Genomic DNA, 22,737 nt, shown 5'->3' with positions numbered 1-22,737 from the left:
ATGGGGAACCAGCCACCACGAAGCACCTGCTATGCCCATTGCCACGCCAGGCACTCCGCAGATAGTCTGTAGATATTGGACACCCTGCCTGTACCTGACCCACGTTCTCTTCTCTCCCCAGTGCTGGGCCAGAGCTGGGGCTCTGGGTCCTCTGCCTGGTCTCTCGTTCTTTCCAAGGGCTTCGGTCCTTCTCCCATGGGTATCATCAACGTTTGTGTCAGGGCTCAGCTGAGCTGGAGAGAGCGCTGAGCTGCCAGGAGTCAGAGTAGCTGATCAAAGTCCCAAGCTCCAAATAAGAGTAACAGAAGCCTTGAATCACTTACTGGGATGGTTTAAGCATGAGGACACCCCTGTTCTATTTCTTCCACAGAAGGTGCCCTGGTGGAGGGGGCAGGTGGATCGGCTGGGGTGGTCTCACTGTTAAGGGGACACTCAACAGAAGGCTCCTGCTGGCTTATGAATCTGGGCCCAGGGGGAGGGTGGGGCGAGGAACGGAGAAGGACTGAGCGCAAGTCAGGGGATAACAGTGTCTTCAAGGCTTTCCCTTCCTCCCCTTACAAGGAGGACTTGGCAGAGGCGCCTGGAGAAAACCTCAGATAAAGAGATCCAGGAGTGAAGACACCAGGCCGGGAGCGGACGTGTAATTGTGTGGCCAGCCAGGAGCCTAGTCCTTACTGCAGCTCCCTTCAGAGACCGCAGGGCCCTGGCTGCCACCATATCTGGCCCATGGGGCCTGCCAGGACAAGCCTTGTAATTGCCTGTGGTCAGGTCTGAAAAATCACACAGAAGGTTTTTGGCAGAGAGCTAGACTCTTCGGTTTCCTGTCTACTGAGGCCACCGACAGAACACAATCACGGTGTATTGTCGCTCCCTTGAAATACCCAACCCTCGACTTTCTTATTTTCCTCCAGGCACTGTCGCATTTCTCTGAGCCCTAAAGTCATACTTCTCAAAGGAGTCAGCTATGCCTGTGGTCTCAACTTCCCCACACCCTCCCCCTCACCCCTCAACTCCCTAAAATCTAGATTTTATTCTCATCACTCCAAAGAAACAGGTCTTGCTAAGTCTCTGTGTTAGGCTGGGTGCCCTAGAAACAGACTCTGAAATGAAGATGTGTATGCAGGAAATTGATTTGGGAGTGCTCTCAGCAACAGCGCTTGTAATGAGCGAGGGAGGCAGGGCTGGGCAGAGGGAGAAGCTGAGCCCTGAGGCAGTCAGAACAGAGATCTCAGCCAGACCCACAGAAAGCTCTGGAAGAGTGGTGATGCTTCAGTGTTGTCCAAGTTTAGGTAAGGGGCTGGCTTTTGTACTCCTGTTTGGAGCAGGCGTTGGTTGTGGGCTGCTCCCCAGTGTGTGTGTGTGTGTGTGTGTGTGTGACATCGCACAATGCAGCTCCCCTGGCTGAGACCCATTTCTGGCTGGAGGCTCTGCTGTGAGCTGTCAGCTGCCACCACTGCTAGCAGCTGGGGGAATGAGTACCTCTGTCCTGAAGGGGGACCTGGACGGCACACCCACGGCCTCGGTGCCCTCATGTCTATTGCAGCATTTCCTGTCCTCTTCTTACCTAACTTCGCAGAAGCTTCAGCACAGTTGACCACTCCCTCCTAGAAAAGAGCCCTTCCTTGGTTCCCAGGAGACCACACCTTTGTTTTTTTCTTCTATCTCTCTGGCCGTTTCTCCTTATTCCCTTTCAGAGTCTCCCCTTCCTCCTCCTGGGCACTCCATTCTTCTGGTTCTTCTCTCCCAGTGATCTCACACCGTCTCACCAGTTAAAAAAAACAATGCTCTTGGATGCCAATGTTTATGTCTCTAGCCCAAAACTTTTTCTGAGCTTCTAGCTAATACATGCAGCTACCAACCTGTGGGTACCTCACGGGCATCTACTCGTCACAGCCACAGCGGATGTCTTGGCTTCCCTGCTCCACTGTAACTGTTCCTTCCCTGCCTGCTCTTTTCCATTTCAGAAAATGGCACCACTTCCGATCCAGCTTCTCAAAGCTGGAAACCAGGGCTGTATCCTAGATTTCTCTCTTTTGCTCAGTTGCTTCTACCTTCTTGAATGCCTCCACTGCTCTCCTGCCCTCACCTCCAGCTCACCCCACGAAGGAGAGCCTCCCACTCCCTTCCCATTGCACACCTGACCCTTCCCACACCCTCCTCCACACGGCAGCCAGATGTGGACCTGCCATGACTCAGAGAGAATCCAAGCTCCTCCACGCCGGGCACAGGTGTCTTCTCTGGGTGCCATCCCCATCCTGCCTACCTCTCCAACCTCAGCTTCTGCTGCTGTCTGCAGCATCCTCGCTGTATTTAAGGCTGCAGAGTCATGCAAGGGACCTGAGTGTGGTGTCACCTCTTCCTGATGTCAGGATGAATTCAGTTAATCTCAGGAACATTCTACAGTGGGAGTCGCCTGCTTTTGCCAAAGGGAGTTTGACTTTCATGGCTCAGTAACCGTAGGCAGGGGTAGGGGGCTCTTGGCAGAAAGGTGCCAGAGGATGGTGGCCCTGGGCTGGTCAATGGGCTGTACCGTAAGAGAGAGTCTGACTGCTGTCACCCACAGGCCCGTGACAGCCCACACGAGCCTCCCTCCTGGCCTTTTTCTTTCTGCCCAGGAAATTCTTATAGTCAGCTTTTCCTTTTTCCTTTTTCTTGCTGTGGCTCCTAGTTAGACAATTTATCACAGAGCTGCAAGTGGACATAAACGTTTTATCCTGTACATGTAGACACAGTCAGTGAGTTTAATACTATGGAGAACATTGCTCATTTGCCTCAATTTACCTTTTTTAGAGAGAAATATCCCTGAGATCATTGCCAGTTATAGGAGTAACATGGTTAGAGGTGAGAGGTTCATCTTTCGAAATTTTCCAGGAAAACCGAGGTCTACTCAAGGAGTCACTGTCCACAGACACTTACCTGCAATGCTCCATATCTAAAAAGCTCTGAAAACCAAGTGTAGTTTTTCCCTCCTTCCTTTGGTGGCAAAGCTAGAACTGAACTCATTTGATGGCAAGCCCTTACCTGGCCCGAAGGTATTTGTGGCAAATGTGACCCAAACTGATGTAAATCCGCTTATAGTTTGAATTTTTCCTTTTAGTGTGACTATTCAAAACTTCTATCCCAGAAACGTTAATATGCTTGATTTGATTGCATCTGAAATCTTTTTCACTTAGTCTCCAATTGCTCTGGGGAACCTGTGGTGTAGTTCCAAGTCGAGTCTGAAGGCCTGAGGACCAGGAGAGCTGATGGTGTAAGTTCCACTCCACGCGCAGGAGGAAAACCAATGTCCTAGCTTGAAAAAAGGCAGAGGGAATGAATTCTCTTTTAGCGAATTCTCTCTTTTGTTCTATTCAAGCCTCCGATGGATTAGACGAGGCCCCCCCACATTGTGGAGGGCGACTTGCTTTACTCTGTCTTCGGAATCGAATGTTCATCTCATCCGGAAACATCCTCACAGACACGCCCAGAATAGCGTTGAGCCAAATATCTGGGCACCTCCTGTCCCAGTCAAGTTGACACATAAAAGTCACCATCACATTCGTCTCCCTTCACTAAAACAGAAGCCCTATGAGGGCAGGGACTCTATCCGTTTCCTTCTCTGTGGTGTCCCCAGCACCTAGAATTCCACCCGGCTCCAAGTGGCTGCTTAGTAACTGGTTCTTGAGTGAATGGATGAAACTAACCCATCTCTCCCTGGATTGAGGGTCTGGAGGCCCGGGATGGTGCATGTTCAGTGGGTTTGTGCCTAAGCTGGGACTCAACCCAGGGCGCTGTTATCTATTGCTGCATCAAACTTAATAGCTTCAAATTACGTTTATTATGTCATAGTTTCTGCAGGTCAGGAATCAGGCGCAGCTTAGCTGGCCCTGGCCTCTCTGTTCAAGGTCTCTTGCGGTGTCGGCCAGGGCTGCAGTCCACTGGGGGCAAATCCACTTTTAAGCTCACGTGGTTGTTGGCCGAATTCTGTTCCTTTAGGGTTGTTAGATTGAGGACCTCAACTCCGTGCTGCCTGTTGGCTGGAGGCGGCCTCAGGTCCTTGCCACGTGAGCCTTTCCGCTGTGGGAGGTTGCTTCCTCCAAGGGCGCCAGCTGAGAAGGCAGCGGAGAGAGTCTGCTAGCAAGATGGAATCATAATCATCTGTAACCGAAATACGGAAGCAGCATCCATCACCTTCATCACATTCAATTGAGTCATAGGTACCGTCCACACTCAGGAGGAGGGGATTACTCAAAGCTATGAAGACTAAGAGATGGGGAGCAGGTGGCCATCTCATCTTTGAGTCTGCCTGTCACAGGTGGGTAGGCGCACAGACTCTGGAGCCAGGGTTCAAATCCCTGCTCTGTCACTTCTTTCCTGTGTGATCTTAGGTAAGTTACTTAACCTCTCTGTACTTTAGCTTCAACCTTTGAAAAATTAGGCAAATAATAGTATCTGCTTCATAAGGTTGTTGTGGGAATTAAATAAGGATACAGAAGTGCTTAGAACAGGGCCTGCACACGGAAGAGCTAAGTAACAATTGGCTGTTACTCCTGCTCCTTTGGGCAGGCATGCAGCGTAACCCTTAAAGGAAGTGCAGTGAAAGCTGCCCCGTGTTTCCTCCTTCTGTGGGATTGTTCAGTCCAATCTAGACACTGTTTGTGCCACAATTTCTCCTGCTTAGAGACTTTACCCCCATAGGTTGAACTTTCTGGGAATTTTTGAGTCATAAACCAAGGGCAATAAATCTGGGATCATAAAATGCCAGCTCGTGGGTTAGTGGCTGCTTAACGAAGAGTTCTGATGGGCATGGAAACAGAGGCGTGGTGTGGTGTCTGATGGCCCAGATCTGATCGTTGAGGTAACCAGGAGACGGAACGTGAACTTGACTCAGGAAGAAAATTACATTGAGTTTCTGCTGCATGAGACAGACTTCCTCTTCTTTTGTTTTTCAAGGAAGTGAACTGGCTGGAGCATGGTCTGAACTCGGGAGCTCAAGATACAGACCGCAAGCTGTCTGTCCTTAAGGTAAGTCCCTTGCTGAGGAAAGTGAGGTATCAGGTTCCCATAAAAGAAGTGGGCAGACCCCCTGCTCTCCCTCCTTCCCATTTTAAGCACTAAGAAGAGGTTATAACTGGTCAGCGGGAAGCGAGACAGCCTTCCACTGCTGTGTGAGTTTCCTGGCTGCCTGAACACATTACCGCAAGCAGAGTGGTTTGAAACAGAAATGTATCCTCTGACACATCTGGAGACTAGAAGTCTGAAATCAAGGTGTGGCAGGGCCATGCTCCTTCCAAAGGTTCTGGGAAGGATTCTTCCTTGCCTCTCCCTAGTTTCTGATGGTGGCCCACCATCCTTGGCATTTCTTGGCTTGTAGACACATCACCCCAATCTCTGCCTCCATCTTCACATGGCCTGCTCCCTGTGTGTGTCCTTGTGTCTCTTCTTATCAGGACACCGGTCAATGTATTAGGGTCCACCTTACTGTAGTTTGACCTCATCTTGAGTTAACTAATTACATTTGCCAACATGCTATTTTCAAATAAGACCACATTCTGAGGTTTGGGGTAGATGTGGATTTTGGGGTGACACTATTCATCCCTGTACAGCTACTAAACATTTTCATGCATTTATCTTCACTAGTTTCAAATTACCTCTCATTATAGCACTGAAGTCCTCAGAAATCTGGAGCCATGGACAACTTATTGTGTTCCAGTCCTAGGATTTATTCTTGATTAGGACAAAGTCATGGAATGGAGTGAGCCTGTCTGTGAGCAAACAACCGATGGTGATGAGTCCTGAGATGCACCACCTGTCACTGCTTCCTTTAGGCTTTTTAAACAGCTGTGTAGACTCCCAATGGGTGTTTGAGTTGGAAGCCTCCTTAGACATCATTGCGTCCAGCTCAAACTCCAACCCGGTTCACCCCTGGCTGATCGGCTTCATGCTGGGAAGGAGACCACCACCTTCTGAGCCAGCTCATCCGCTTGTAGACCCAAGGGATTGATGGACACATCTCTGTCCACGGTGCCGAAGTCTCCCTCGGTGCGCCCACCTCCACTGGTCTGCCTTCTCATCAGTCTTCCACAAGACAGCCCGGGAAATCTTCAGCCCCCGACCCCGATCGTATTCCCAGTTCCTTTAAAAAAAAAACAAACAAAACTCCCTATCCTGTCACCCTGCTCACAATGTGCACAGGTTTTCAGGGTGGTACCAAGACTTATATATAATTTTCCATATATGGTCTGACACAGGCCCTGGACACTTAGTATTTCTCTTCCTTTTTGTTTCAAACTTTTTATTTTGAAATAACGTGAAACTGATAGAGAAGTTGTAGAAACCATACAAAGAACTCCTTTGTGCCCTTAACCCAGGTGCACTGATTGGTACTTGGTGTTTTTAGAAAACAGGACGGGCCCATGACAAGGCTGTGAGGGTTCAGCAGATCGTCCATGTGGCCTGTGCACTGGGATTCAGGGAATGCGGTCACAAGTTGCATAACTTTTGGGGGACCTGCCACACACAGTTACCATGGGCTGGGTTTGACATTAAACACATTCTCCAGCTCATTTTCAATTCTTGCCTTCTTCCTTCTGGCACTCACCCATGAGAAACCTCGGTTCAAGGAGAAACCTCTGGTAAGAGAGTCTTGTTAGTTTTAGTCCATCATGGCAGCTTGTCAAAGTCTTGTTGAATGTCTTGTGAAACATGTTCATCACTCATCTTAGCTTTGTCTTATCTGCAGATTTGAAAGGAATGGCTTCCAGACCTTTATTCAGTTTGTTGATTAAATGACTAAAGGTAGTTCTGGGCACACCTTCCTTATGCTGAGGGAAGTTATTAACTGATTGTTTCTTTGGCCACAAATCCTTCTGATTCTATTGTTATTGTCTAGGCTATATTTCCTCTTATTTTGCACATGGTTATCATGAAGACATTGTTTTACATGGCCTGCTGAAATCCACATACCCCATGTTAATTGTAGCAGTTTCCAAACTAGGTTCCTTGACTAGTCTCATGAGTATTTATGGATATTCTTCCAAACATGGGTCCTCTCATCAAATGTTTAAAAATGATATGTACTAGGGGCCAGCCCAGTGGTGCAGCAGTTAAGTTCGCGTGTTCTGTTTTGGGGGCCCAGAGTTGGCTGGTTCGGATCCCGTGTGAGGACATGGCACCACGTGGCAAGCCATGCTGTGGCAGGCATCCCACATATAAAGTAGAGGAAGATGCGCACGGATGTTAGCTCAGGGCCAGTTTTCCTCAGCAAAAAAAGGAGGATTGGCAGCAGATGTTAGCTCAGGGGTAATCTTCCTCAAAAAAATAATAAAAATAAAAATGATGTGTACTATATTCTCCCTTTGGGACAATTCGCTACCTGTATTAGCATACTATATGCTCCGAAAAGTCCAGCAATAATAATACATTTTCAAACTCATTTTCTTTGATCAAGTGCATTGCAAATTCCTCCATCAAACCATTCCCGTTTTTATGGTGACCATTTTAAGGAACACTAGTGTTAAGAGAAACACCGTGAAGGAGAAGCTGGTCTATAACATTCCACTCCTTCACTGTGCAAGTGACCCCACCCCGAGAAAGAGATGAGGTTACTTTGACAGTGTTCAAAACCATCCATTCAATAATCAATCCTAAATATTAATTTTTTTTTCTGGTAAATCAGAATTAATCTTAATGGTTTATAATTTCCTAATGGTTTATAGTTGCTTTTTCCCTCTTTCTGAAAATGTGATTTTCTTTTTCAACATCTGGTGTGTTGTCATCTTCTTAATCACTGTAATTTCTCCAATCTCACTCACTGGGTTCTGCGATCACTGTTGCAAGTTCTATTAGGCCTGTGAGGCAACGTACAAGTTGAGTGGCTTTGTCTTTGCTCTGGAGGGGTGTCTGGGTAACTCTTCTTGGTGTTTCACAGTTCTTGGCTCAGTGCTGTGTATGCAGTAGGCTCTTAATACCTGACCTTCGTTCTAGGCCAGTGTAAGACCTTTGGAAACCTGAGCTCGCTGAGCATTCTCAACAAAGTCTTTAAACAATAATTAGATGTGTGGCTACGTCTAGGCCGCCAGTTGTTTTTACCTACCCTCTCTGTATTAGTTGTCTACAGCTGCCATGACAAAGTCCCACAGACTGGGTGGCTCCCCCCACAGACACTTATTTCCTCACACTTCTGGAGGTTGGAAGTCTGAGATAAGGCATCTGCAGGGTTGGTTTCTCCTGAGGCCTCTCTCTTTGGCTGGGAGATGACCGTCTTCTCACTGTGTCTGCACATGACCTTTTCTTTATATCTGTGTCTCTCTGTGCGTTCTGATCTCCTCTTCTTATAAGAACAGCAGTCATACGGGTTGGGGCCAACCCTAATCACCTCATTTTAACTTACTCACCTCTTTAAAAGCCCCATCTCCAAACAGACACATTCTGAAGTCCTGGGGGGTTATGGCTGCAACATAGGATTTTTGGTAGGATGCAATCCAGCCCATAACACTCTGTCTTTTCTCATTTTATTCATCTCTCGAATCACTTGTATTTGAATCAGAATTCTGCACCTCGGGAGCCCCCATCCTGTGTGAGTCACTCAAACCCCTGATCATGGAGTCAGCCCTCTCTCCTCTAAACAGCTTCCTTCTGCCTCCCCAAGGCATGGAGTCCATGTCCTGGTCACCTGGTGTCCTGTCCTTCCCCGCTGTGTAATGTGTGATGTGGGGCAAGTCCTGAACTGCCCTGGGCCTCAGCTGCCACATCTGCAAAATGGGGGGAATAAAACGGTGCCACTGCGGCGGGAGTTGCGAGGACTCAGAACAGGGCCCAACAGAGTAAGCCCTTAATATGTGTTTGATATTACTATTATTACAATTATTATTAAGAAGCATTGTCTTTGTCATGTTCTACTAAAAGCTCAGGCCATGGAACATAGTATGAGACATAAAAATCTGACCAAAAAGAATGCATTTCAATTATTTTGTGCATATTGTAGGGGAGGAAGACATTTCCTCTACCCTCTCTGGGATCTTCTGGCCGGAGAACGAAAGAATAGCAGGAGAAAATTAAACAAAGCTTTATAACATGTATACATGAGAGAGGTCAGGCAAGCTGAGTAACTCGCCAAAATGGCTGAAGCCCCCACCTTAAATATCATCTTCGGTTAACCACAAAGGAGAATGTTGGGGGTGGGGGCAGTCAGTTACACGAGGTTACCAGAAACAGGAATAAGATTATTATGCAGATTTAAGTCTTTGCCTTTGGCGTTGATTAAGAGTTTCTAGTGATAAGTCATCCCCATTCTTCCTGGTACAGAGAGGGAGGCATCTTTACAGATGGAGATTTCCTTTACAATGTAAATGTCTCCTAACAAAGGGTAAGTAAATTCTACTTTTCAGTTGCTTTCCTGTCTGCAAAGTAACCAGCCCTAAATCCTCATGCCAAAGAGACATATCTTGGGGTGGCCAATTCCAGGCCCCCAAAATATAAATTGTCACCATTGAATTGATAAATTCAAGGTTATTCATTTTTTATTTCAATAAGAAAACACCTTAAAAGAATGATCTATATAAGATGTTATTTTATGCACTTCCCACATTTAATCATTAATTGTCTTCAAGGTGGGCATCCTTTTGGTCACCTTCCATATGGTTACAGAGTAGAAAGCTTGGGCGGATAGAAGATGTTAAGTATTTTGCCAAGGCTGCTCAGCTGGTAATGACAGAGCCAGAATTGGCACACAGGCCAGGCTACCTCTAGAGCACAAGGTAACCTCCCCCTCTGTAGGCGTTTCTTGTGGCTGCTGTAACAAAGTACCACAAACTGTGTGGCTTAAAATAATAGAAAGATATTCTCTCATAGTGGAGGCCAAAAAGTCCACAATCAGTGCCACTGAGCCAAAATCAAGGTTTTGGCAGGGCCGGGCTCCCTCCAGAGGCTGGAGGAGAGAGTCTGTTCCTTCCAGCTTTGGGTAGTTGCAGACATCCCTTGACTGTGGCCGCATCACTCCGATCTCCACTTCTGTGGTCACGTCGCCCCCTCCTCTTCTGTCCACATAGTCTCCCTCTGCCTCCTTTAGAAGCACACTTGTAAGAAGGGCATTTGGGGCCGTCTCAATAATCCAGTCTTTATCTCAAGATCTTGAACTTAACCCCATCTGCAAAGACCCTGTCTCCAAATAAGGTCGCATTCCCAGGGTCCAGGGGTTAGGACCTGTATATCTTTCAGGGGACATTTTTCAGCCTACCACACCATCCCATCCTACCGCCGGATTAATTCCATGGTTTAATGAATGCATGATGCTGTTGTGGACAAAGCGGGGAACTGCCTCCATGGTGCCCCGTCATGGAAAAGGTGAGAGGTGCTGACATCGTAGACTATAGGAAAGGCATTTCCAAACATTTTAGAACAAAGTAAGGCCACCACCAAGGCACCGTAAAGAGAAAGAGGCCTTAGGAACTGAAATTACAACTACGTAGTAATGCAAGAAGATGAAGGAGGAGTGCAAATAAAGTAATGTTTACCTGTGAATGTTTTTGAGCCCAGACTCAAAGAGAATCTATTGTAAAGATTTAAAGTGGGCACACAGCCAAAGGCAATTGTTTCAGAGCAGCTGGAACCAGCTAAGAGGAAGGCCAGTAAGACTGTAGCACCAGAATGAGCCAAGAATCTCCTAGAGGTGAGCTTTTGAGACACCACATTTGCAGCAGGAAGAACAAAGCGGGGGTGGGGGTGGGGGGGTCACACTGCGTAGAAGGTGTTTTGTAAACAGAGAGCCAAGAGGAAGCAAAACTATTCACCTGCTATTTTTGTTCTCACTTTGCCGGCAAAGAGGCGAGTCAGACAGGAAAAAATAGGTGGGACGAACGTGCTGCCAAGCATATGGCGTGTGGTGAAGGGGCCGTTGGAATGAACTCTCGCCTCCAAGCCTAGAAGACTTTGCAGATTTGACTCTGGAACCAGACCCTGTAATACCTGAGAAATAAGGAGGGTGAAGGTGCTGGAGAAGGAGTCCAGAGGAGTGAGCACGAAGGAAACACAGGGACCTATGCAGATCAGGGTCCTCACATCATGACGTTCTCTGGTTTGGTGCATAATGTAGAGAACCTTCTAACTGAGGCCCAGAGAATAATTTTGAGTTTAGGGAGATTCGCTGGGGTTGGAGACTTTTAGTTGAAAAGCAATAGGGAGATTTAGCCAATATTGTTATATTGAGCCAGCTCACCTGCCCTTTTCAAGGATAATAAAGAGGGTGTATCTCTTGGGAGCTCCCTGCCCCGTCTCCCATCCCTTATTCCATAAGCCAGCCTGGACACAGATCCTCTTGCCTATACTCCCCACCCCAATCACCTTCCCCATTGGATGCAAATGAGGCAGATGAAGACATTGAGCCCAAGGGAGATCCTGATGGCGCTGGACCAGCCAGAGGGCTGCCAGCAGAAATTTTAAGAGGGAAGAGACTATTTTAGGAAGTGGTAACAAGGAGTTAGCTTGGGGAGCAGGGAGCAAATGCATGCAACTCTTTACCAAGAAATGTTTCTCCATCTCACAGTGAGTGTTGAGATCGTTTAGTGGACTGAGGAAGATGTCTCAATGGATGGAGAGCTCTAAATTGGCAGAAGTCTCAGCAAACACCCAGTAGCACCTTTGTTGTTCTGAGTGCTGGGGAAACAAGGTTAGGACCAGAATGTGGTCCTGCCGCTCTAATAAATAACAGTGGGGACAGACACTGTGAAAAGACTGTTAAAAAGTGCAGAACTGCTTTGGAAAAGAGCCTGGCAGTTCATTAAACAGTTAAACATAAAATCATATTACTCAGCAATTCTGCTCCTAGGTATATAACCAAGAGAATTGAAAACAAGATGTCCACACAAAAACTTGTACACAAATGTTTATAGCAGCATTATTCATAATAGTCAAAACGTGGAAACAGCCCAAATATTCAACAAATGATGAACTGATAAACAAAATGTGGTCTATCCATATCATGAAATAGTACACAGCCATAAAAAACAAACAAGTCTCAATACATGCTACAGCATGGATGAACTTTGAAAACACAATGCTAAGTGAAAGAAACCCATTACAAAGGATCATGTACTCTATCATTTCACTTATATGAAATGTCCAGAATAGGAAAACCCATTGACACAGAAAGTAGATTAGTGGTTGCCTATAGCTGGGAGAGGATGGGAGAAAGGGAATGACTGCTAATGGTTAGGGGGCCTCTTTTTGGGGTGATGAAAATGTTCTGCAATGAGATAGTGATGATGGCTGTGATACCAAACCACTAAATCTTAAGTTCGTGTACCTGATGCACAATAAGCCAATCACTGAGACACTGGAGCTTGGTGATGGAGAAAAGTATATTCGAATTGGCCAAAGTGAGAAGGTGGGAGGATAGTTTCTCTCAAATCCACCTTAACAAAAGAAGAAGGCAGAGGTTTTTATAGAGCTAAGGGGCTGGGCAGGAGGAGTCTTGGAGAAACAAAGGGGAAATCTGTTTCTTTCACTCCAGATAAGCCCTTGGGCAATCAGACTTCTGAGTATCAGTGGCAGCTGGAGGCCAGTTACCTGGTGATCTTAACTTCCTTGAAGGCATTCTTTTCTTCTGCAGAAGAAGCTCATAAATCCTTGTGACCCTTGAGTCACCCCTCAGATTAAACAAGAACACAACAAATTAGCAAGATGAACTTTTTTCATCTGCATCCATGCTGGGAACAAGGTTGAAAGGTAATCATGTTCTTATTGAATATTTGCAGTAACCCTCAGGTACTTGGCTTCAGCTGCACAACTTTGTGAATATGTTACTGCACAAAACTGGGGTTTACTTGCCCAGTGCACAGAGACAGCCAATTAATTACAGCATCAGCCTTTGGGAAAAGAGATCAGCTTTATCCTGTGAGATGGATCTGCAGGGAGAACAGGCGGCATGTGCCCTTAGGTCTATTTCCTTGATTCAGGATTTGGGGTGAAATTTAAGTGGCTATGGAAAACAGGCTGGCACCCAGAAATGCTGGTGGTACAGGTTTTGATTGATGGGCTTCAAGCATTTATAGAAAGGTATTAAACATTTATGACAGGGTTCTAAACTTTTATGACAGGGTTCTAAACATTTTTGATGAGGCAGGGAAGGAATTTAAACACTGGATCTTCTTTTTATTTATTTATTTTTTTTGAGGAAGATTAGCCCTGAGCTAACATCTGCTGCCAATCCTCTTTTTTTTTGCTGAGGAACACTGGCCCTGAGCTAACATCCATGCCCATCTTGCTCTACTTTATACGTGGGATGCCTACCACAGCATGGCTTGACAAGCGATGCATAGTTTTGTACCCAGGATCCAACCAGTGAACCCTGGGTGCCGAAGCAGAGTGTGATAACTAACTGTTGCATCACTGGGCTGACCCTGGATCTTCTTAAACGAGGAACCCCTCACTTCTGATAAGAGTCTGATTTTCAAGTTCCAGTTGCGTCCCGGCCCTGGGGTTCTGTGGGAAGGAGGATCTTTAGTTCCATGGTCATTTCAGGTCAAGATTTCTTCTTTTGCACATGCTCTGGCTAAGTGACTTTGAGAATTTTCTGAAAGGCAATTCTTAATCACTCTGTTGATAAGAGTTGGGGTCAGTTGAACTCATCCTGGAGGACCTGTGGTTACAAATATACTAAAAGCTTTTGGATTGTACACGTTAAATGGGTGAATTGTATAGTATCTGAATTTTGTCTCAGTAAAGCTGTTATTATTATTTTTTTAAGTGCTGAAATTGCAGTACACACAGGATGCTGGGGCAGGACTGAGGAGGGCCTCTAACTCGTCTAGAAGCTTCACCGAGAGCTTCCTGTGTTCTCTGAACCATCGCTAGCATTGCTCCTCTGTGCAGGTTCCTGGAGGCCCCCTCCAGTGTTGTGCTCAGCCACAAAAGCTTCCTCCAGTGTAAAATAGGAATCATCCAAGTGTGCGTGTTTCCTCCTTTTATTTGGCAAATGTAATCTGTTGCCATTTTTTAACACCATATTTTCTAGCCATGCATTCCACAAGAAATGTCTGGAAGGCTGGAAGAAGAAAGGGCAAGTGCTGATTTTTTTTCAAACTTAATCTTCTCCAATATTTGGTTCACCCTTATCACAGCTCTCCATTTCTTTCTTCCTCACCTTTTGGTGAGAATGAAGTCTTGAATTAAATGGAATTTCTAATGACTCTGGCGATGGCTATAGACCCAGGACTCCATCCTGGCAGGAATCCTTAAAGCCAAGCTTTGAGGAAAACTCAAGTTTGGGGGTGCAACAACCCCTTAATTCTCATATCTGTCTCTAAGGATAGTCAAATGAGGACCAAGAATATTTGACCAAATATTGAATCTAGAACTCTCCAACCACTGGGCTCATCTAAACAGCCAAAGAGCTAAATTTTAAAAGCTCATTTAGTAAAAACACTCTGTCATTGGTCCTTGCCCTCAAAGATGGCTTCTAACATTAAAACAAAGTTTGCCATTGAGGGTCTAATTTCTAACCCACTCGTCTGCTGCTAATTAAAATAAGGGCTACATTTTGGCAACAGGAACCAAAAATGTTAAAAATGGAGAATAGAGGCGTTGTAAAATTCAGAGTAACTTCTGATACACAGTTGCAGTTGAAAAACAAATTGAACTCAATTTACAAGTAGTCAGGGTAACCTCACAGAATATAACCTTTTTCTTTTACCTGAAATATTTTCACTGGTTTCATTTTTCTCTTGCGTATGTTGTATAATGTTTTGTTAACCTACATAGAATTATCTCCATCTAATCTGCATTTGTTAACGACTATTTAATCTGCGGTGTAATTGGCACATATTCAAGAAGGCTTCAGTTTACTATTTTTTTTTTTTCAGGGAAGAATTTGCCTTGAGCTAACATCTGTTGCCCATCTTCCTCTTTTTTTTCTCCCTAAAGCCCCAGTGCATGGTCGTATATCATAGTTGTAAGTCCTTCTAGTGCTCCCATATGAAGTGCAGCCACAGCATGGCGACTGATAGATGGGTGGCATGGTTCTGTGCCCCAGGGAAGTGAACCAGGACCCCGACGCGATGAGAGCACCAAACTTTAACCACTAGACCATCAGGGTGGGCTCAGTTTACCCCTTTTAATTATTCATTAGTTCAATAGATTTTTCTTAATAGTAGGCACTGTGTTAGGTGCTGGCCAGCAAAAGGGGTAGCAGCGTGGAGAATTGCTTCCCAGATCAGCAGAGATGAGCAGCTCAGAAGCCTTGAGCCGTGCTGGGAGGGAAAGGTGTTGGCCATGCAAACATATCCCAGAGATGCTCACAACCTCAGATGACTTCTGACCTTCCTGTGAAAGCACAAGGTGATGGGTGGAGCCTGTGAGCTGGGCATTAAAAGCGAGAGTGACCCCTTTGAAGGCTAGAGAAATATGCGAGTGCAGGTCAACAGGTTCTCACAACCTGTTGGTGCGATAGATAGAGGAGGGGTTTTCCTCCTTGGCTGCACACTAGAATAATGTGGGAGAGCTTTAGAAAATAATGATGCCTGACTCTCATGGCAGAGAACCGGAATTAGTTGGTCAGGGCGAGGCTTGGGCGTTGACGTTTTTAAAGCTCTCCAGTGGGAGAGCTCTACAATGGGTAGCCATGGCTGAGAACCAGTTTGAGAGGAGGAACAGAACCCCTTGAAGGCTAACGGTGGGCAGGGGATGAGCCCCACGAGGAGGTGTAGTGCCTTCCTTTCCCACAAGTCTGGGATGCCAGAAAGAGCCAGCGAGGGGAAGGATGGGGAGGAGGGGCAGTTGCTTGGGGCTGGTGTCTCTCTGGGCACCTTTCAAACAAGCAGCACACATGTTTCTGCTACCAAGGTCTTGGTGGTGGCCCATGAGATCACCTGCTGAATCCCCCTCTGCTCTCAGAATTCTTGGACATTTTCTCACAGGTGGGGTTCTTCCTTCCCTCTTCACTTCCTAACTACAAAGTTTGAAGCCTCTGCAGCTGGTCGCCCACATCTTCCTCAATATAATGGGGCTCCAGAGACTCCACAGGCCGAGGAATCCACCCGGATGACCAGCGGCGCACAGTCATGGCCCTTGTCACACGCCCGGGGTAAGCTCTCAGCGTGGCTCTCGAGGCCTGCCTTGGGCTTCTGTTGCAAGGTTTCAGAGTTTCCTGCGGAAGGCTGAACCACAAAGAATAAGTGAGAAAATAAAATGTAAAACATTTATCACAAAGCCTGGCACACAGTCGGCACTTAATACACGGCACCTTTGTCAATATTATTACTTATTTTAAAAGAAAAGAGAAGAAGATTCAAGTACATTTAAGAGGAAGACACCTGTTGTCTTAATTCCTCAGGTCTCAAATAGTTGCGTGATGTGGAAAGAGGGATTTGAACAATCCTGGGGAGAAAAGGCCCCTGAGTGTCTGACAAACCAAGGATGCAAATAAAAAGGAATCAGCAGGACAGCTGCCCAGGGCTGGAGTTGGTTCCTCAGCAGCATCCTGGTGGTGCAGGGTGAATGCCGTCAGCTCTGCTCTTCTCCTGTATCTCTCCAATTAAGTCCTGTGAAGGGGACACAGGCTCAGCCCATCTCCCTCACCAGCCAGTGTGGACACTGTCCACACCAGGGTCCAGTGCTCAGCAGTCCTCTGCTGTTTGAGGACACCTCTCAGCACAGGCAGTGTCCTCTCATGTCGATAGCCCCCAACAACACCCTTCTTCAAGCTGCAGTGGAAAGGTTACCTACCAGACAGAAAGCCACTGGGACAAAACCATTTGTAAGGTTAAGCAGCAAAATAAATGTGAGATGCCTGAACAGATTTTTTTTCTGAGACAAAGACCCATTACCAGCTCATTTTAAGAAAATACTGTGTTTGGAACACATGTGGGAGTTGAATATATGTTCGAATGATGACTCTTTGTACTCATTTGTATATTCATCACAATTTTTCCAATTTTTTATTTTGAAAACTTTTAAGCCCATAAAAAAAGTTGAATGCCAGGTGCCCTTCATCTAGAATCACCATTAACTCTTCACCACATTTGCTTCCTTTTTCTCTCTCCATACACACACACACACACACACACACACACACACACACACACACAGAAACATCTTAACATCCCTGACATTTAGATGTGTCAATAATTGATAATGTCGTACAGCTCAAGTGACCACATTTCTTTCTGTTTTTCCCCAGTGGAAAAATACTAATACTAATGGTTCATCTTACTGTTGATATCATCTTAGATTCAGCAGACAACCGAATCGGTAACGTGCTGAGCAGTGTCCAGCTCACTGTCCGTGCTACAGAACTCTTAGCTGCTATTACTCTATTACCATGATGGTGAGTTTGTGCAGCCCTTCTTATGGCTCCATCAATTTTGATTATTTTGAAGCTATGTTGTTAAGTGTATACCTGTTTAGAACCTTTTTATCTTCCTGCTGAGCTGAAACTGTTTGTGATTATATAGTGGTCCTCTATAGCTCTAGCAACACTTTGTGTCTTAAAGTCTAATTTGTATGATGTTAATTTCATGAAATCAACTTTCTTGGTTAGAATTTGGCTAGTGTATCCTTTGCCCTCTTTTTACTCCCAATTTTTCTGTATCCTTATGCTTTCTGTGGGTCCTTTGAAAACAACTAAATCTTTACTATTATTTTTTTAAAATACAGTCTGACAATCTTGTCTTTCACTGGAGCATTTAGCCCATTTTCTTTTGGGTTTATTTCTGTTTTATTACCTTATGTTTTCTATTTTTCTGCCTTTTTAAATTTTTAGGTATCTTCTCCTTTCTTGTTGGAGTAATATTGTGACAGAGTAATTTTTCTTATTTCACTTTTTCCTTTTAGTACAGAGTTTCTCAACCTCTACACTATTGACGTTTTGGCCCAGATGATCTTGGCTGTGTGGGGGCTGTCCTGTGCATTGTGAGATGCTGTGCAGCATCATTTCTTCCACTCACTGGACGCCGGTAACACTCCTCCAGTTGGGACAACTGAAAATGTTTCCAGACAGTATCCAAATGCCCCCTAAGGGACAAAATTCCCCCCATCTCCCATTGAGAACCACTTCTCTAGTAATGAGGTTATTCTAAAAATTTTAACCAACTTATCCATATCTCAAATTAATCAGTGTCTTTATTCTTCTCTGAAACACAACAGGAACTTTGAAATACTTTATCTTCAATTTTTCCCCTTTCTATGTTTTAGTTGTTTTTTAAACCCAGCATATATTATTATTGTTTTATGCCATCAGTATTTGTTTAGATTTACTCCTACGTTTACCAGTTTCTTTCCTATGTTTCTTCTTTCATGTCATAACTCCCATCTGGGAATGGTTTCCTTCTGCCTGAAATATATTCTTTAGATCTTTATCTCATAAAGGTCTTTTGATGTTAAATGCTTTCAACTTTTGTTTGTCTGAGTCTTTATTTTACCCCTTTTCCTGAAAAATATTTTTTGCAGGATATACAATTCTACTTTGACAAAGATTTTTGATGCACTTGAAAGTATTCTATCATTTTTTGGCTTCTACTACTGCTGAGAAATCATCCATAAATGTCATTGTTCTTCCTTTGAGGGAATCTGCCTTCTCTGATTTTGATTTCCTTCCATTTCATCCTGATGTGATTTTTTCTTATTTGTCCAGCTTGGGATTTATTTGGATTCCTGAATTTGTAGACAGATGTCTTTTATCAACCATTGTTTTGTCATATATTCAAATATTGCTTTTGCCTCATCCTTTCTCATCTCTCCTTCTGAGACTGTGATTAGACATGGAATAGATCATCTCAGTCTATCCTTCATATATCTTATATATTAACCTCTCATATTTTACATCCTTATGTTTCTCTGTACTGTGCCCTTGATAATCACTTCAGATGTACCCTCCCAGTGATGGTTAATTTTATGTGTCAACTTGCCTAAGCCAAAGAACCCAGATATTGATCAAACACCAGTCTGAATGTTGCTGTGAAGATATTTTTTAGATGACATTAACATTTCAATCAGTAGACTTTGAGTAAAGCAGATTACCCTCCCTAATATGGGTGGATGTCATCTTATCACTTGAAGGCCTTAAGAGAAGAAAGACTGAGGTCCCTAGTGAAAGAGCTCATTCTGCCTTGAGACAGCCTTTGAACTTAACCGAAACATCAACTCTTCCCTGGGTCTCCAGCCTATCAGTCTGCCCTACATATTTCGGACTTGCCAGCCTCCATAACTGTGTGCACTAATTCCTTAAGATAAATTTCTCTCCTATATATATATGTACACATATCCTATTGGTTCTGTTTCTCTGAACCCTGACTAATACACTCCCCCTTCTGCCCACTTTACTTATTCTCTCTTCAGCTGCGTCTAATTGGCTGTTAAGCTCATCCTCTGACTTTTAGAGGACTATTTGCCATCTCTCCCCAAATCTGTTTGGTTATTTCTTAGTCTGTAATAGATTGTAATTACTGTTTCCAATCGTTTTCTCCTTGCTTGTAAGAGAATTACACATTCCCACCTGTTGCCATGTGACTTGCAGCTTTTCCCTGGGGAGCAGTACACTTCTCCACTCTGTTGATATTGGACTTGGCCATGTCTTTGGCCAAAGCAATGTGGACGGAAGTGACATGCCTCATGTCCAAGCAGAAGCTCTAAGAACTACAGTGGGGGTTGGTATCTCTTTTCCAATTTGGCACATCCTTCAGCTTAGATCCTAGAATGAAGGAGTCACTGAGATTACAGCAGACCCACAATTGACCTCCAGCCACACATAAAATGAGTGAGAAGCAAGTCTTTGTTATTAAAAGCCACTGAGATTTGGGGTTCACGTGTTACCAAAACAAAGCTGAATTGCTCAGCCTCTTGTGTTTTCCTGACATTACCAATGCCTTCTTACATTTATTTAACTATACTAAGCACACTGTATATTCTCTGACTGTTTATGTCAGGATCTGAAGTCTTTGTGGGTCTGGCTCAGCTGCTTGTGGTTTCTGCTGGCTCTTGCTTATGATGCTTTCCTTTGGGGTTTTGTGATTTCTAACAGTTAACCCCGGGTTTTATTTGGTGACCCAGATAGTGTGATTTGGGGCTGCAAACCAACTGTTTGAGATGATAACTTCTTGGGAAAGATATACTTTGCCCTTTCAATCAGAAGACAAAACCAAAACCAAAGAAGTTCCCTTGTGATCCCTGGTGGCGGTATGTAATAGGTTCAATCCTGACCCCCAAAGATACCAGATTTTAATCCCTGGCACCTGTGAATGTGACCTTATTTGGAAAAAGGGTCTTTGCAGATGTGATTAAATCAAGGATCTTGAGATGGGGAGATTATCCTGGATTATCTGGGTGGGCCTTAGATGTGAATACAAGTGAATATGGAGGTGGAAATTGGAGTGATGCTGCCACAAGGCAAGGATCGTGGGCATTTGGAAGAGGTGAGGAACAGAATGTCCCTTAGAACCTATGAAGTCTTTTTCACCACCTTGAATTCGGCCTAGTGATACTGATTTTGGACTTCAGGAGTCCAGAACTGTGGGAGAATAAGCTTCTGTTATTCTAAGTTCCCAAATTTGTGGTACTTTCTTTTGGCAGCTGCAGGAAACTAATACAGGGTGTGATGTGATTCATTTATTCCTAGTGCGCCCTTATACAGAGGGGGTGGCTCTTTAGGACTTCAGATTTATGCGGGAGGTCTCCTTTAGATGCCATCTTGGCTGAGCCCTGAGCTTTGTCTTCTGTCCCCTGAGCCCTTGTGAGGGGCTGAAATCTCCAGGCTTTGTCAAATGCCCTCAAGGTGAAAGGTGGCACTGGACCAGCTCCTGTGGGTTTTGGCCTCTGAATATTCCTTCTTTCCTTGCTGGGAAACATTGTTTTTAAAACATTACATGCAGCATTTTTGTGGATTTCATCTGAAGGGCAGGGAGGTTGCCTAATCAGCCACATTGTGGGAAATGGAATTCCTTATCGCTAAGATCGCTGATATATTGCAGCTCAAACGTCCTCTTGCTGTTTGTCATGCCAGAGACATGAGCACATTTCATCATTAAAGAGTCTCTCAAAAGATAAACAGTTACTAGGAGGATGGCGAACACGTGGGAGAATGTGTTTTCAGCACTAAGCAAATATCCATCAGTGGTGGGAGATGGGGATGCATGTGCAAGGGGGAGGTGAGCAGACAATGGACAGTGTGTTTCTCAGTGGTTGGAGTCCTTGGTCACTGAGATGCCTCTTGGTCCACCTGCACAACACAGAATACGAGGGTCTTCCCCAGCAGGGTGGGGCAGCAGCCCAGGGGTCAGCTCCTGGCCCAGGAGGGCCTATGCCTTTCTCTCCCCTTGTCTTCCCTGCACTGTGTCTCTCATTCCTGGCACAGGAGACTCTTAGCCCATCAGTCTCCAACTGTCTCCCCCAGAAGCCCTTCAGGACCTCCCCACTCTGGAGGGAAGGTGTGCTGTCAACTCCCTCTGCTAGGAACCCCTCCAGACAGATGTCTCATTCCTCTCACTCCTGCGCCTGATCAGGCGGATTTTCAGGACTGGGAAACCCGCATCCTCTCTCTTTTCTTCTCAGAGCCTTGCTCAGGGTTTCAGTTACAAACATTAGAAACTGCCTGTGGCTGATGTACGAGAAAAGGTGTTTCTCAGTAGGCGGCTGGGGAGCTCACAGCATCTCTGCAAAGGTTGGAGGAAGAGGCTCGGGGGGGGGGACACAGGCAGGAACAAGGTCCAAATTCGACCTGGTCTGGTGGGGACATCCCTGCTGCTGGTGTTGAGTCCCCCTGGCCACCGGACGCTTCTACCAGAACCGCTGCCTCTGCGGCTGTCTCCGGTCTTCTAACTCAAGGCTGGGCGGTGGCCTGGGTTGTGTGCCCACAGCCCAGCAGCAAGGGGGCTGGGAAATGAGCAGGCGGCATTTTGAGCCCCTAAAAAGGGAAACGGGGTTACATTCAGAAGGTAGGAGATTCCTCAGACATAAGAAGGGGATTCAGATGCAAGGTAGGCAAAAAGAATGCCCAGTGTCCACGGCAGGGAAAGGCTGAACGAGAGCATCTCCTCACTTCTCCAGAGCCAGACGCATCCGCAGGGTGCAGAACTTGACAGGCCTCCTGTCCCTCCACATTCCGGGAGGAAGAGCTCAACTGGGGAAGAGAATCAATCTCTCCTTTGTCCCAAGACTAGCCCCAGACCAGAGTAAGATCTCTGGGGGCACTGAGAACTGAAAACGTGCTGAGTGCTCCCTTACAACGTTATTAAAAAGAATTTAAAAATGCTGAACTGGAAGATGAATACAAGAAAGATCAATAAACTCTTGACGTTTCCCTCCATGATGCTTCATTTTTGAAATGTCAAATTATCTCAAAAAGTGTTTTTTCTATTTTTGGGACCTTTGATGAATCTGCTTTATTGGGCAATCTGGCACAGAGGAAGGGACATTTCTTGCTGACCTAAGTCTGTGGAGCTAAAGTCACACCCATGAGATTATGTTGCTGGTAAGAACAGCTGCCATTTATGCGGTGCCCACTCTGTGCTGGCCCTGGGGTAGGCATTTTTCATGGGATATCGCTAATCCTTGTCCAGGTGAGGAAACTGAGAGGTCATAGACCAGTACGTGGCTGAGGTGGAATTCAGAGCCCAGAGTCCTACTATTCTTTGAAGCTTCCTACACACCAAGAGCTCGCAGATGCTATTAGGTCCTCACACCTGGCATGGTTCCTGGGTGACGGCGGGCAGGGACAAGGAACACCTGTTGAATGAATGGATATCACAAATGGCACACAAGAGCCTCATTCAA

General features: G+C 45.5%; 1 long non-coding RNA gene across 9 annotated transcripts; it reads left to right on the top strand.

The window, feature by feature from the left end:
* Positions 1 to 1,143: 1,143 nt before the first annotated feature.
* LOC106832841 (uncharacterized) lies at positions 1,144 to 18,905 on the top strand. Of its 9 annotated transcripts, XR_011495384.1 has the most exons (8): positions 1,165 to 1,289; positions 3,174 to 3,250; positions 3,976 to 4,294; positions 4,933 to 5,004; positions 5,643 to 6,614; positions 15,891 to 16,057; positions 17,203 to 17,299; positions 17,806 to 18,362. It is a non-coding gene; the product is annotated as an uncharacterized lncRNA (long non-coding RNA). The 9 variants fall into 9 exon arrangements; XR_011495385.1 differs by lacking the exon at positions 3,174 to 3,250 and having other exon boundaries at positions 1,144 to 1,289; positions 15,931 to 16,057; XR_011495381.1 differs by lacking the exon at positions 3,174 to 3,250 and having other exon boundaries at positions 1,144 to 1,289.
* The last annotated feature ends 3,832 nt before the right edge of the window (positions 18,906 to 22,737 follow it).

This window comes from Equus asinus, chromosome 18 (assembly GCF_041296235.1).
Source record: "Equus asinus isolate D_3611 breed Donkey chromosome 18, EquAss-T2T_v2, whole genome shotgun sequence".
NCBI lineage: Eukaryota > Metazoa > Chordata > Mammalia > Perissodactyla > Equidae > Equus > Equus asinus.
This window is presented reverse-complemented; position numbering and strand designations above follow the sequence as displayed.